Below are 10,732 nucleotides of genomic sequence, written 5' to 3'. Positions count from 1 at the left end.
GGTGCTCACATTGCCATCTGGCTTTGTTAGCTCTTTAAGACTCTTGGAAATGCTCTTCAAGCTGTCCTTGAGCTCTAATGATCTGATGGTTTGGGTGGCACCCACACCAATTATTTCTTGTGTTGTAGCTTCAATTTGACTTCTAATATCCTTCATCTCTTGTAGAAGCCCTTCATGTGAAGCTCTGATGGGGGCCAACTCTGTGGAGATCATGGATCTCATCTCCTCCCTTATCTGCTGGCAAATGGCAGATGCTAAGGTGTGCATCTGATCCTCTGATAGGAAGGAGGGCTCACTGACTGGAGGAGGTGGTGGCATGGATGTGGAAGGTCCAGCTGAGCTGGAGGGAATATCAGGGATGTTCATGTGGCTAGGTGGAGGAGAGTGATGGTCAGACTCATGATGTGGGATTTCAGGCTCTATGGTTTGTGCTTTTCTTTTTGGAACCTTGACCCACGACCCATCTATCTTATGAAACTCCATTCTTCTCATTGTGCCCTCATTATAGTAGTCGGTGTTTCTCAAGGCCTTTGCAGGTTCATTTGTTGGAATGGGAACCTTGAAGTGTTTAAAGATTAAGGTAAAGATCATGCCATAGGGTATACTAAATCTAGAATACCTATGACATAGGGCAATGTAATTTAGCATGAGTCTAGGAAGGTTTAGAGGGATCCCTTGTAGGATATGATGCATAATAGCTAAGTCTCGCTCCGAAACAAAATCGAAGCGACCGGTTTTGGGAAACAAGACCCGGTTGACAATACTTAAAAGTAATCTAATTTCGGCGTTTAGGTCTTGGGAGTTGATAACATCAAGAGGGCCGCAGTCCTCTTGTCCTAACAGCAGATTTAGGGCTAATTCCCTTTGGGGAAGTGAGGTTGGAGCCTCACCGTCCTTAGGGATTTGTAGGACAGTGGATAGGACATCTTCATTTATTTCCACTAATGTCCCCCGGACACATCCAGTGTACCCTTGGTCCCCTAACGCCATATTGCTAAAAAGCTCTCTAACTAGGCCGGGGTAGGTCGAGGTATTTAGTGTGCAAAGGTGCTCCCACCCTTGAGCTCGGAGTCTCTCTCCAATAGAGAACCCCTCATGATCTAAAAAGGAGAAATCGATGTACCTACCAGTCGTGACTGTGCGATTTGCACAGGAAATCGTCGTGGTCGGCGGAGCAACCGGAGGAGAAGGCGCGGAGGGTTCTTCCCGCCGTTCCTCACCATCGGCCGCTACTCTAGGTCGCCTCCCATGGGTTGTCCTAGCTTTCTTTGGTGCCATGGATGCTAGGGTTTGTGATTTAGAGCAAACGGAGGCTGGGATTTGAGGTGGAGAGCAAATGGAGGCTAGGGTTTTCCGTTTTGGTCGGGAATGAGGGAGAAAGCTCGAGTCGGCTCGAGCAATTTCGACCTATTTAAAAAGCCCTCATTCGGTCCCCGAGACGTCTCCGCGACTAAGGCGAGACGTCTCCCCTTGGGGGGACGTCTCTGCGATTTGCCAGAGACGTCTCCGGCACTGAAAAATTTCAGACTGTATTCTATCTTCTCCCAATTTTGTTTAATTACCCTAATCGACATGATCTCTTTTGATAAACTTAGAGTGAATTTGTTTGTGATCCTCCCCCTTAATGATACAACCTATAATAATTTGATAATTTTTTTTGAATTATTAATATTGAAATGAGGAATGTTTGACCAAATTTCAAATACCTATGAAATAGGTTCTGAAAATATCTCCATGAAGAGTCCAAGGGAGGGTAACCATCCTCCGAAAAGTCAAACAGTTCGTCATTTAGCTTAGATGAATTCATGTTTTCACTTATGTCTACCTTGAGGTTGATTACTAGTTTGAGTAGCAAAGTAATCCAATACAAATTCAACTCATTTGCTAGGATCATACAAGCTCAAGGCATTCCTTAAGAAATTGAATCTTTCTTTACAAAGGGGCTTTGTAAAGATATCAGCTAATTGATTTTCTGTACATACATATTCAATCATCACATCATTTTTCAGCACATGATCCCTAATAAAATGATGCCTAATCTCTATATGCTTTGACTTAGAGTGTTGGACAGGATTTTTTGTTAAATTAATTGCACTTGTATTATCACATTTAATTGGTATATTATCCATTTTGATACCGAAGTCTTCAAGTTGTTGCTTAATCCAAAGAACTTGGGCACAACAGCTTCCAGCTGCAATGTACTCAGCCTCAGCTGTGGACAAAGCAACTGAATTTTGTTTTTTGCTAAACATAGAAACCAAATTGGCACCCAAGAATTGACATGTGCCACTTGTGCTTTTTCTGTCGAGTTTGCACCCGGCAAAATCAGCATCGGAATAAGCAATTAAGTTTATGTCAGATTGTTTAGAATACCATAAGCCTACATTAGATGTCCCTACTAGATATCTAAAAATTCTCTTAACAGCTTGCAAGTGTGATTCCTTAGGACATGCTTGGTATCTAGCACACATACAAACACTGAATAATATATCTGGTCTACTAGCAGTAAGATAAAGTAGAGAGCCTATCATACCTCTGTATAATTTGCAGTCTATACTTTTACCTTTTTCATCTTTGTCTAGCTTGCAACTTGAGCCCATGGGTGTGCTGATTTCTTTTGCATCCTTCATCTTGAATTTTTCCAGCATTTTCTTGATGTATTTGGACTGACTGATGAAGATGCCTTCCTCTGATTGTTTTATTTGTAACCCAAGGAAGAAGTTGAACTCAGCCATCATGCTCATTTCAAATTCTCCCTGCATAAGCTTGGCAAACTCTTGACAAAGACTATCATTAGTAGCACCAAAAATTATATCATCCACATAAATTTGTACAAGCAATAAGTCATTTCCTTTTCTTTTAATAAAGAGGGTTTTGTCTACATTTCCTCTCTTGAATTTGTTCTCAATTAGGAAATTACTTAACCTTTCATACCATGCCCTAGGGGCTTGCTTAAGTCCATACAATGCTTTATGCAATTTATAAACATAATCTGGATGTAGGTGATTTTCAAAACCTGGAGGTTGTCCTACATAAACTTCCTCCATTATATAGCCATTTAAAAATGCACTTTTTACATCCATTTGATAAAGTTTAAAATCCATAAAGCATGCATATGCTAAAAGTAGTCTAATAGCCTCTAATCTAGCAACAGGAGCAAAAGTTTCGTCAAAATCTATTCCTTCCTCCTGATTATATCCTTTGGCCACTAGCCTAGCTTTGTTTCTTATTACTATTCCATCTTCATCTAGTTTATTTCTATACACCCACTTGGTACCTATAATTGAAACATTAGGGGGTCTTTTCATTAGAGTCCAAACTTCATTTCTTTCGAATTGATTTAATTCCTCTTGCATAGCATTCATCCAATTATCATCTTTTTCAGCTTCTTCTATTGATTTAGGCTCTATTTGTGATACGAAAGCAAGGTAATTACTAGTGTTTCTTAAAGAGGATCTAGTTCTTATACCTTGTGAAGGATCACCAAGGATTAGATCCTTTGGATGACCATGTGCATACCTCCATTCTTTAGAAAAATCTTGAATTTTTGATGGAGGTTGACCTTCTTCATCTTGCTGATTTGTATCTTCCTTGACCTCATCCTCATGTTGTTTGTCTTGTATGGAGAATTCCTTTATTCGGTCTTCAAGTATACCTGCATCACCATCTTCTTCTTTTCTAGAAGAATCTCCATTAGTTTCATCAAAAACAACATGAATGGATTCTTCAACAACGAGAGTTCTCTTGTTGAAGACCCTGTATGCTCTACTAGATGAGGAATAACCTAAGAAGATCCCCTCATCTGATTTAGCACTAAATTTACTGAGATTGTCCTTTCCATTATTCAAAATAAAGCATCGATAACCGAAAACATGAAAATAACTTATATTTGGTTTCTTACCTTTTATCAATTCATACGGTGTTTTCTTTAAGATGGATCTAACTAAAGCACGATTTAAGATATAACATGAGGTATTTATTGCTTCAGCCCAGAAATACTTTGGTAGATCCGATTCGCACAACATGGTACGAGCCATATCTGCTAGTGTGCGATTCTTCCTTTCTACCACCCCATTTTGTTGGGGTGTCCTAGGTGCCGAGAAATTGTGATTGATACCATTTTCGTCACAAAACTTTTCAAAGTGTTGATTTTCAAACTCGGTACCATGATCACTCCTAATTGCTTTTAGTTTAAGATTGAGTTCATTCGAAACCTTATTATGAAACTTGACAAAAGCGAGAAAGGACTCATCTTTGTGTGCAAGAAATGAAACCCATGTAAAACGTGAAAGATCATCAACAATGACAAGACCAAATTTCTTACCCCCTAGACTAGCAGTTCTAGTGGGTCCAAACAAATCCATGTGAATTAGTTCTAAGGGTTTTGATGTTGAGACTATGTTCTTAGACTTGAAAGAATTTCTTGTTTGTTTCCCTAATTGACATGCCGCACAAATTTTATTCTTTTCAAAGTCTATTTGTGGTAGTCCTTTGACTAGATCCTTTGTGATCAATTTAGAGATTAAATCCATGCTAGCATGCCCTAACCTACGATGCCATAACCAACTAGTCTCATTGACTTTGGGATTCATGGCTACAAGACATTGGCCATCCCTCATGGTGAGATCATCAAGATCTACCATGTAGACGTTTCCATGCCTATGTCCTGTGAGTATGATCTCATTATCAATTGGACTATTAATTATGCATAGTGATGATTCAAATGACACTTTAAAGCCCTTGTCACAAAATTGACTTATACTTAATAAATTATGTTTTAGTCCATTAACTAACAATACATTATCTATAAATGAGGAGGGTGATATGGAGATTTTACCAACACCAATAATTCGACCTTTAGCATTGTCTCCAAATGTGACTACTCCTCCTTCTTTTGATTCCAAGGTGACGAAGAGACTCTTGTCACCGGTCATATGCCTTGAGCAACCACTATCAAGATACCACATTCTCTTTTTATTTCCGGCTGCAAGGCATATCTGCAAAATGATCATGTGAAGCTCTTAGGTACCCAAGTTTTCTTGGGTCCTTCGTGGTTAGTGTAGTTGACTCCCTTAGGCACCCATACTTTAGTTATGTTTTTAGCTTTTACAAATGTACCCTTGTTAGTTTGGATTTTTCTTTGAATACAAGAGTAGGCTTTATGTCCGTTCTTTCCACAAAGAAAGCATGTTGGTTTTTCAGTTTTTACGTCTTTTGCTTTTACAAAGAAATTCTTTAGATACTTTTGTTGCTTATTAGTTTTATATCCTAATCCGGCTTTATTGAAAACAGCTCTTTGATTTGAAAGAATAAGATTTAATTTTTCAGAGCTTTGTGTGAATTTTTCAACAATTGGCTTGTACTTATGTACCTCATTCTTAAGATTCAAATTTTCTTTAACTAGTTCTTTCATATCCTTTTTAAGAGATTCAACAGTTTACGCAAGTGAGGTATTACTATTGAGTAGGGAATTTACTTTTAGATTTAATTCCTTGATTAGTGTTTTTGCCTTTTCATTTTCAGTGCTAAGTCTTGAATTTTTGATTTTTAGGTTAGTAGTGTTCATATTTTTAACGCTCTCCTTTTCAATTAATAGGTTTTCAATATTTTTCTTTAGTTTTTGATTTGAGGCTTTTAATTCTTTATTCTTTGCTCCTAACATACTACAATCACCCATAAGTTCTTGAAAAGCATCATATAATTCTTCTAAAGTAAAATTTATAGTTGGGTTTTGACATACCTCGTCATCTTCGAGCGCCATGAAGCATAGATTGGCGGTCTCTTCCTTCTCTTCCTCGGAGGATGATGTGTCACTGTCATCCCATGTTGCCTTCAATGCCTTTTTCTTCTTCTCTCCAAAATGCTTCTTTTGTTGTGGGCATTCGGAACGAATATGTCCCGGTCTCTTGCAGTCATAGCATACGATTGGGTCTCTTTCTCTTTCTTTTTCTTTTTTCCAATCATTTCTCCCTCCAAATTTCTTTCTTGGGAATGGTTTCTTTCTTCTCATGAACTTTTTAAATTTCCTTACTATCAAATCCAAGTCCTCATCTTGACTTTCTTCTTCACTCTCACTGCTCTCTTCTTCACATACACTTGAGGTAGCCTTGAGTGCGATTGTCTTTTTCTTTGGCAACTCTTCTTCATGCTGCTTCATCGTGAGCTCATGCGTCATCAATGAGCCCAAGAGTTGTTCTAGCCCCAAGGTGTTGAGGTCTTTGGCTTCTACAATCGCCGTGACCTTTGCTTCCCATGCTTTTGGCAGTGACCTGAGAATTTTACTCACAAGTTCGGGGTTAGTGTAAGATTTGCCCAAGCTTTTTAGACCATTAATAATTTCGGTAAAACGTGTAAACATGCATGTGATGGTTTCATTAGGTTCCATCTTAAACAATTCATACTTGTGAACTAGAATGTTCACTTTGGACTCTTTGACTTGATTTGTACCCTCGTGGGTAACTTCAAGCCTATCCCATATTTCCTTGGCGGAACTGCATGTAGAGACTCTATTGAACTCATTTACATCTAGAGAACAAAATAATGAGTTCATGGCTCTAGAATTGAGTTGAGCCATCCTATCATCATTCTCATCCCAATCCTCCTCAGGTTTGGGAACTCGAATGCCATTCACCACGTGTGATGGTTCTTGTGGTCCCTTGACTATAACCCTCCACAAGGCATAGTCTTGTGCTTGAATGAAAATTCTCATTCTCGTCTTCCAATAGGTATAATTTGTCCCATTGAAGAGTGGAGGTCTATTGGTTGCTTGCCCCTCGGCAGGAACATTGTTAAAGGGTGTTGCCATCTAGATCTTTGGCTAAGACGGTTAGGTCTTTCAAGAAATATACAGAGCACCCGCTCTGATACCACTTGTTGCCCAGAGATGGTCACCCAAGAGGGGGGTGAATTGGGTGTTTTAAAAACTTTTTGCCTAATTAAAAATAAAACACACAAATATATGAACTAAAATAAAGATAAAGAGATAAGAAGAGACAACCACAAACACACGGTTTTATAGTGGTTCGGAGCCTTCACCGCTCCTACATCCACTCCCCAAAGCGCCTTTGGGAATTTCCACTATAATCCAAGATTACAGTACGGTAGTTTTGCGAGTTCACTACCCAACTCGTTGTTTTACACCGGGCTCACAACAAACCCTAAAACCCCCAATTTTTCTTAGGCTTGGGACGCCTTTCCCTTGTTCCAAGTCCCTTGACTGGAACAAGCACCACAATAAAAGAGTTTACAAAAGGAAATAAAAGCTCTAAGAAGCAAATATAACAATTATGAATAATGTAACCCGGAAGAATCCTTTTGCCGTTGGAAGCGTGGGAGATGTTGATTCTTCCGAGGTGGAGCGCGTAGGGTTGAGTGTGAGCTTCGAATCCCGAGCGCACGAGAGTGGTTGAGCTTGAAATCGCTTGGGAGACTTGAGAATACTTGATTTCCTTCCTTGAATGCACTCACTCCCTTGAGCTTTTCTTTCTAACTTCTCTCTTGAATGATCTAGCTTTTTGGTTGGTTAAGAGTTGTTGAGAACCACTTAAGAGGTCCCTTTTTATAGTCCAAAAAGCAAATATAGCCGTTAGAAACAAAAAGAGAAGGATTTGAAATTCAAACCAAACCTGAAAAGCTGTCAGTCGCGTCCCAGGCACTCCGGGGACGTCTCCGCTACAACGAGGGACGTCTCGCCTACAGGATTTTACTTTTTATGTTGTCTGGGGTCGACTCGGCACTTTACGGGGACGTCTCGGCTTGTCTGCACTTTTTGAGTGGGGACGACTCCGCTTCTTTATCTCCGAAAGACATGTCCTCTGGAATTCCCTGAGAGAGTCGACTCCGCTCTTTCAGGGGACGTCTCGGCTCGTCTGCACTTTATGCATGGGGACGGCTCCGCTGTCTCAGGGTCGACTCCGCTGCCTTATCACCGAAAAAACCATTCTCTGGAAAACCCTGAGAGAGCCGTCTCGGCAATCTTGGGGACGACTCGGGAACTCTCCTTTTTACCTGCGGGGACGACTCGGCGTACAGTGGGGACGTCTCGCGCATATCTCTTGAAAACTGCCTTTCTGCCGCCACTGAGAGAGTCGACTCCGCTACTGAGAGAGTCGACTCCGCTAACGCGGGGACGACTCGGCAGGTGCCGGGGACGTCTCCAAGTGTGCCAGTTCTTCCTGTTTGTGCCAGAGACGTCTCTGAAACTATCAGGAGACGTCTCGGCTGTCCCTGAACTTTTTCATTAACTCAAAATGTTCTTCAATGAATTCATAAAAATTATGGGAACTTGCCTAGACATTTCTCAACAATATTCTAGATAAAACACATGAATTCCTTAATTAAATTGTTAAGATATAATGGAATTATGCTCTAGTGTTTTGTATTCATCAAAATCCATTAGGGGGTCAACAATGTTCCATATGAAGGACAATAAAATCTACTGGAAAATAGAATTTGTTTACCTTGACAAGAACATCTTCAATTATCCCACATGGTGTTTTTACAGATCGATCAGCCAATTGAAGGAATACCGAGGTTGGTTTTAACTCACCTAACCCAAATTTCTCATAAACTAAATAAGGTAAAAGGTTGACACTTGCCCCTAGATCTAAGAGTGCTCGATCAATGAAATTATTTCCTAAGACACAGGAGATGGTGGGAGCACCAGAATTTTTGAATTTCGGAGGGGTGTTGTGTTGGAGAATAGAACTCACTTGCTCAGTTAGGAAGATCTTTTTAGGCACATGTGTCCTAGATTTTCGCTTTTGTGTACAAAGATCTTTGAGAAATTTGGCATAGGAGGAAACTTGTCTAATAGCATCAAGAAGCGGAAGGTTGATTTTCACTTATTTGAAAACCTCCATCATTTCCTCTAGTGAAGTTCCCTTTTTGCCAAAGGGAGATGGTGAATTAAGAGCTTCAGAAAATGGGGCCTTTGGGATGTGAGTTTTGGCAGAAGGTGGACTAGCTGAAGAAGAAGAAGAAGGTTTTAGATTTTCATTTGACACATTTCTATCCTCTTCTTCACCTTCCTTATTGTTATCCTCCCCAATCTAATTGTCTACTATACGTCCACTCCTTAGGGTAGTCAAAGCATTGGCTTGTTCATGATGAATTGCATTTAATTGATTTTCTTGAGCCATGTATTGTCCCCTAGGATTACTTAGTGGTTAGCTTGGAAGCTTCCCTTCCTCTCGCTTGTTCAGTGCATTAGCTAGTTGCCCCATTTGGAATTCTAGCTTGGCGATGGATTGCGTGTAAGAGTGCACCAATTGTGTAATGGTTTCCAAACCTTGAAGGGCGTTCAACACTTTCTCCTCAAAGGCTGTGTTTCTTTGGGATGGAGGAGGAGTGTGTTGAAATTGAGTCGAGGAACGGTAGGGATGAATATTTTGTGGGGTTTGAAAATTTTGGGAGTAGGGTTGGGCAGTATTCGAAGCTTGCTGCTTTCAAGAAAAGTTTGGATGATTCTGCCATCCCGGGTTATATGTATTGGAAAATGGGTCATTACCCGGTTTGGGCTATGTTTGAGCAGCATTGATGTGTTCTTGCACGAGTTCGGAGAATTGGGGCGCTGAGGGGCACTCATGAATAGGGTGGGATGGGCTAGAATAGATAGTACACACTTGTGCTTGGGAAGAGTTAATGAAATGCCCACCTATCATCAGTTGGTCAATCTTATAGGACAATGCATCTACCTTGCTAGACAGGTCCATAGAATGACTTATTTCACAAATGGTCCCTTTTCTTTGAAAACTCGGGGGTGCTTGACGAGAATAGGAAGCATGGTGGAGGAAGTTTTCACTAAGATTTTCAAATAATTGCGATGCTTCATGTTCATTTTGAAGCATAAAAGTCCCCCCGCATGCAGCATCGATCATCTGACGGTTTCGTTCAGTCAATCCGTCATAGAAACATTGCACTAACTGCCATTTAGGTATTTGATGATGTGGGCATTTATGGATTAGGTCCCGAAATCTCTCCCAAGTTTCATGAAATTCTTCTCCCTCGGTTTGGGAGAAGCTTGTAATGGCACGTCTAAACTGGTTCGTTCTTCCTATGGGAAAGTATTTTTTAAGGAATTCTTGTTGCATTTGATCCCAAGAACGAATCGAGTTAGCTTCTAAAGAATTCAGCCATTGTTTGGCTCTATCTTTAAGGAAGAAGGAGAATAATCTAAGTTTCAGAGCATCATCAGTGAAGTTCTGAATCTTGATAGTGGTGCAAATCTCAAGGAATTCATCTAGGTGTTTATATGGGTCTTCATTGGTGAGCCCATAAAAAGATGGGAGCATTTGGATCATACTAGACTTTATTTCATATTGTACAGTTGCTACTTCAGGTAATCGAATGCAAGATGGAGAAGTATAAATGGTGGGAGTAAAGTACTCCCTCAGGAGTTTGGGTTGTTCTTCAGCCATCTCAGGAGGTGGGGATGATTCTAATGTTCTGATCTCAGCTCGAATATTCCTAAGGGTCCGTTCTATTTTAGGATCAAAAGGTAATAGGTCACATACTTTAGAACGACTCCCTTGCATACACTAGTACTTGATCAGTCAAGCATGCAAATAAAAAAAAAAATACATCAATCCTTGTATTTGCCCTAAAATCACTAGACAGCTCCTAACTGGTTTGAAGAGGGAACCTAAGCCTCCAATCCGGTCTAATGAACTGAGTTGACCAGGTAAGCTCCCAGGTAAGTGGAGGGGTCACGATGCGTTCGCAAAGGTCCCAC

General features: G+C 40.4%; 1 non-coding gene across 1 annotated transcript; it reads left to right on the top strand.

Annotated features, from left to right (window-relative positions):
• The first annotated feature begins 9,936 nt into the window (after nucleotides 1-9,936).
• Nucleotides 9,937-10,042, top strand: LOC120106101 (small nucleolar RNA R71). The gene has a single exon (XR_005508350.1). It is a non-coding gene; the product is annotated as a small nucleolar RNA R71 (small nucleolar RNA).
• Nucleotides 10,043-10,732: the final 690 nt, after the last annotated feature.

Source organism: Phoenix dactylifera, chromosome 15, assembly GCF_051530095.1.
Source record: "Phoenix dactylifera cultivar Ajwa chromosome 15, Ajwa_hap1_PhDact_Kaust_v1.1, whole genome shotgun sequence".
Classification (NCBI taxonomy): domain Eukaryota; kingdom Viridiplantae; phylum Streptophyta; class Magnoliopsida; order Arecales; family Arecaceae; genus Phoenix; species Phoenix dactylifera.
Note: the sequence above shows the minus strand (reverse complement) of the source record. Positions and strands in the feature narration are given on the sequence as shown.